Raw genomic sequence first — 6,000 nt, forward strand, 5'->3', positions numbered from 1 at the left:
AATTACATTCCCCTCTGGGGTCTCTGAAAAGAGTAGAGGTACAGTGTTTATCCTCCATTTAGAAAGGATTACATAAGTTTTAGGATTTAAACAGCCCCAAACCAGAAAATAAAACAGTGACATAAAACACTCTCTATTTCTTAGTCAAAGCCTTAATATGTAAAAATAATTTGCTCTGCATTCTCTACTTTCTATAACAAAAGTACTGAAGTATGGGTCAATGCTTACCCACATAAAATATTAAAATAGATGGCAAAAGCAATTACTAAGTGATTTTTATTGAAAAAGTTTGTATGTAATTGTTAAGGACTGGAATTAGTCTCTCTAAATTCCTATTTTGTAGTCCTAAGCACAAATGTGATGGCATTTGGAGGGGAAAGCCCTTAGAAGGTCATAAGATTTAGATGAGGTCATGAGGGTAGGTGTCTATGGTATAATAAGTCTTTAAGAAGACTGGAGATCCTTAGCAAAAGAAACTGGAAAAACTTCATAAACACATAGAAATTGAACAACACACTTCTGAACAGCCAATGGGTCACAGAGGAAATTAAAGAAGAAATCAGAAAGTTCCTTCAATTAAATGACAATGACAATACAACATATCTGAATCTATGGGACACAATGAAAGCAGTCTTAAGAGGGAAATTCATAGCAGTGAATACACATAATAGGAAAACAGAACGAGCCCAATTAAACAACCTGATGCTGAACCTCAAGCTTTTAGAAAAAGAAGAGCAGAACAACCTCAAAGCTCATACAAGGGAGGAAATTATAAAGATCAGAGCAGAAATCAAATCAATGGAGATTAAGAGAATGATACAAAAAAATCAATGAAGCCAAAAGTTGGTTCTTCGAAAGAATCAATAAAATTTCCAAATCCTTAGCCAACCTTATCAGAAAAAGAAAAGAAAAGGACCAAATCTATGCAATTAGGAATGAAAAGGGTGAAATTACAACAGAACCAGCAGAAATCCAGAGGATCATCAATACCTACTTCCAAAACCTATATGCCAATAAGATGGAAAACACAGAAGAAATGGACAGATTCCTAGATACATATGAATTACCAAAGTTGAATGAAGAAGACCTAAAAATTCTAAACAACCCAATATCAGCCAATGAAATTGAAAATATAATTAAAAACTTATCAACTAAGAAAAGCCTGGGCCCTGATGGCTTCACTGCTGAATTCTACAAGACATTTAGACAGGAACTGCTGCCACTACTGTTTAAACTCTTCAATGAAATTGAAAGGGAAGCAATACTCCCAAATTCATTCCTGGAAGCAAGCATCACCTTGATCCCCAAAGCAGAGAAAGACCCAACTGAAAAGGAGAACTATAGGTCAATCTCACTAATGAACATAGATGCAAAAATCCTTAATAAGATCCTGGCAAATAGAATGCAGAAGATCATCAAGAAGATCATGCACACTGATCAAGTGGGATTCATCCCAGGGATGTGGGGATGGTTCAACATATGCAAATCAATCAATGTAATACACTATATCAACAGAGCCAAGGACAAAAACCATATGATTATCTCCATAGATGCAGAAAAACATTTGACAAAATCCAACATGCATTTATGATAAAAACCCTACAAAAAATTGGAATAGATGGTCTCTACCTCAAACTGATAGAAGCCATCTATGAAAAACCAACAGCCAATATCATACTAAATGGTCAAAAACTGAAATCCTTCATACTAAAATCTGGAACAAGACAAGGATGTCCACTATCACCACACTTGTTCAATATAGTTCTGGAAACATTAGCCACAGCAATTAGACAAGAGAGAGAAATAAAAGGAATAAAGATAGGAAATGAAGAAGTCAAATTGTCATTATTTACAGATGACATGATACTCTATATAGAAGACCCCAAGAACTCCACCAAAAGTCTTCTAGACTAAATAACCAAATTCAGTCAAGTATCTGGTTACAAGGTCAACACACAAAAATCAATAGCTTACCTCTACACAAATGGCAGACTCATTGAGAGAGAAATAGGGCAAATAATTCCTTTCACAATAGCATCCAAAACACTGAAATACCTAGGAATCAACCTAATGAAAGAAATCAAAGACCTCTTCTCTGAAAACTATGGCACTCTGAAAAGAGAGATTGAAGATGATATCAGAAAATGGCCAGACATCCCCTGCTCCTGGGTAAGAAGGATTAATATAGTGAAAATGGCCATACTTCCAAAACTGCTATATAGATTTAATGCAATTCCAATTGAAATCCCAGCAGCATACTTCATAGACCTTGAGAAAACAATCCAAAAATTCATTTGGAACAAGAAGAAATCCAGAAGAGCAAAAGCAATTCTAAGTAATAGAGACATGGCAGGGGGTATCACAATCCCCAACCTGCAACTATATTACAAAGCTACTGTGATAAAAAAAAACAGCATGGTACTGGCAAAGAAACAGACTTGAGGACCAGTGGAACAGATTAGAAGATGCAGAAACAACACCAGACACACTCAGCCATCTCATCTTCAACAAAGGAGCCAAACACCCTCACTGGAGGAAAGATAGCCTCTTTAATAAATGGTGCTGGAAAAATTGGGCTTCAACTTGCCAAAGATTAAAACTAGATCTGTATCTCTCACTATGAACTAAACTAAAATCAAAATGGATTAAAGATCTAAATATTAAAATAGAAACTCTGAACCAGTTGGAACAGAGGTTAGGTAGAACCCTTGAAGACATCGGTGTAGGAAAAGATTTTATGAACAAAACCTCAGTTGCCCATGAACTAGCACAAACAATCAACAAGTGGGATCGCTTCTTATTGAAAGGCTTCTGCACAGCAAGAGAAACCACCAGCAGTGTGAAGAGACAACCCACAATGTGGGTAAAAATCTTCACCTGCTCTTCCTCAGACAAAGGTCTACTATCTCGAAACTATAAAGAACTTCAAAAGATCAGACCTCCCAAATTTAAAGACCCAATCCAAAAATGGGCATCTGAAATGAACAGATATTTCTCAGATAAAGAAGTACAAATAGGAAATAAATACATGAAAAAATTAACTACTTTAAAAGTAAACTATCAGTTTCTTTCTTCTTTCTTCTAAATTCAAAAATAAATATAAAAATATTCTTGTCAAAATAAGATATTGGAAGAAACACATTTTGGCATATATGTGCATCAAAGGGAATTTTAAAATGTTTAAATTGACATTGTTTTACTTCTAACCATTCTTAATTTTTAAAAACTTCAGTAATGACGTTAATAAGAAACATAACTTTTATTTGAAAAAAATGTGACTTTTGTCTGTGTGAAACAAAATAAACAAAAAATTGTATGTTTCCAACATGTTTAGACTGACTGGTATAAATCTAGTTGATTTAGTTGTTCTTGCACACAAACAAGAATCATAAAATACTAGCTACAAAGTGGTTAGCTCCTACTATAGCTTTAACAACTTCATATTTAATGGTTGTAAATATTCAGCATTATAGCACTCAGTGACAAAGTGAACATGGCATTGTGTTTACACAAAGATTCAGCAGTATTTTAAAATTTCCTAGTGATTTTTAATTATTCCCTTATTTCAATGGAGAAATAGTTGATGATAAAAATACTGTATTTTGACTTCTGGTGTTTATTTTCTCTATAATCATAACTATTGCTGTGTAAAAATTAACCTCCAAAACTTAATGGAGTAAAATGACTAGACTCCTGGATCTATGGGCAACAGTTCAGAGAAAATATATCAGGGCTGCCTCACCTTTCTCTACTGTCTGGGGCTCAGCTGGGAGACATGAAGGCCAGTGGTAGCTCACTGGCTGGAATCACATGAAGTATCTTCACTCCTTGTTGGATGAGTGATACTGTCCGGAGCTAACATTACAGCTGGCTGTCAGCTAAAACACTTCTGCACAATGTCTGCATGTGGCCTCTCCATGTGGGCTAGTCTGAGGTTCCTCACCACATGCCAACAGAATTCCAAGAGTGAGAGTCCAAAGAGAACCACACAGAAACTTCATCCCTTTTCTTGAACTAGCATCAAAAGTCTTACTGTGTTCAAAGCATATTATTTGTATGAATTTCACTTAATCCTTCTAGGAACATTCAGTGGTAGTCAGATGTAGGCTCAGAATGAGTTCTCTGGAAGCTTAATTGGGCTGTACATCTAAGATGGCTTCACACAGGTGACAATTAGTACAAGCTGGCAGCTCACAGCTCAGGTGGGCTGTTGTCTGGAGCACCCATGCATGACCTTTCCTACCTGGTGATTACATTTGGAACTGCATAAACTTCTCTAACTCTGGCAGACTGAATAATGGCCCTTGAAAGATATTCATATCATGATCTCTACAACCTGTGAATATCTCTGTCAAATAAAATTAGCAGATATGATTAGATAAAGATCTTGACCCGGGGAGATTATCTTGAATTATCTAGGTTGCAGCTAAATATAGTCACAAAGATTCTTCTAAGAGGATGGCAAGAGGTGTAAGATGGAACAAGGAGATAGGATGATGGAGGAAGCCCTCCAAATAACAAAACAAAACAACAGAATAGCAAAAATTAGACTAAAATTCTTTGTCAAGGTAGAGTGAAGGGAAACAGCACATATTTTCATGGCAGTTCCCATCCATTCTTTGTGAGTGCATAGCATCATTTTTGGATCATATAGTATTATCTGATTCTGTTTCAGCTTCCTTGTACCTTCCATTTACTAGTTGAATAGTCAAACTGATTTTTTTAAACTTCTGAAACTATAAGAGACACCTAAACATGGCCATTTGGATTTTTTTATCTTGATTTTTACTGTTGCATTTTCAGATCAGATTGGAGAAATCTCTTATAGAAAGAAACCCAAGCCATCATTTTCCAAGTACTGTTTACTGTGAGATGAGAAATTGTGTTTTATAACTTTCAATAGTAGAACAGAAGAGTATATCTGTTTTTTATTCATTGATTTTTCTGTTAAACATATTTACAAGTAAATGTTGGCACTGGAGACTACTGTATCGACAATGTGTTACCTATTTCTTCACATAACTTGCTACCATTTAGGCACTATTAATCACACTACCCCAACAGCTTACATTACATTGAGTGCTTTGTCAGCTGGAACTTTGTGACTAAAAGTTTATATCAGCTTCTAAAGTAGCCCCAGTGTACATATTAGAACATAAACTATAAGTGAGAAAAATGAAGAGGAAACAGCTTGTTCCCAATTTTAATGCAGCCAATTAAAAATGAAACATCTAAATTGTTAAATTAGAATGGCTTTTTGGCAAGACTTCTAACATGTTAGCCATTTTAATTTGTAATTGCTTTGATAACTAAAATCACCAATACATACTGAGTGCCTTCTTTGTTCTAGGCACTGGAACATTACATATGATCTTATCTTTTACTCAAAATCCTTAGGAAGCATGAACTTCCCAGTGACCTTTCCTAGTTCATCCAGCTGAGTGGTAAAACCTGTAGTACATCCCTGGACTGACTTACCAAATAGGCTGAGCTGTAAAGCCCTAGACTGTGTTTCCTGTTGTCTCTGAATATAATTTCAAAAACATTTAAAATAGGCCTTTATTGGTAAATGGGAGCTTAATAGTAGAAGAATGCTTTCATTTTAGTTATTCATTTTAGTCTAAAGTCCTGAAAAAATAGTTACAAACTAATGGGTCACAGACCATATATAGCCCATTGGTATATTTTGTTTGACCTAAGAAGGACTAAAATATCAGTAAATTTTACCTATACATATAAATGAAATAAATGTTTCATGTAACATTTTAAAATAAGAAGGACAAATATGGAATATAAATTACTGACTTCTCTTAATCAGAAGATCGATACATAAATACAGGAAATTATCACTGAAAAGGGTAATTGACATTTAACAATTACATCCAGGAAAGAGATATGAAAAGAAGTCATATATTTAGTAATTTATTTAGACTTCTGAAGTTAAAAGATGCTCATGATGCACTGCATTCTTTTTGTATTCTTTTTGTTCTAAATGTACAG

Source organism: Heterocephalus glaber, unplaced genomic scaffold (assembly GCF_053883595.1).
Source record: "Heterocephalus glaber isolate CG9 unplaced genomic scaffold, H.glaber_assembly_v1.0 deba00001586, whole genome shotgun sequence".
Taxonomy (NCBI): Eukaryota; Metazoa; Chordata; class Mammalia; order Rodentia; family Bathyergidae; genus Heterocephalus; species Heterocephalus glaber.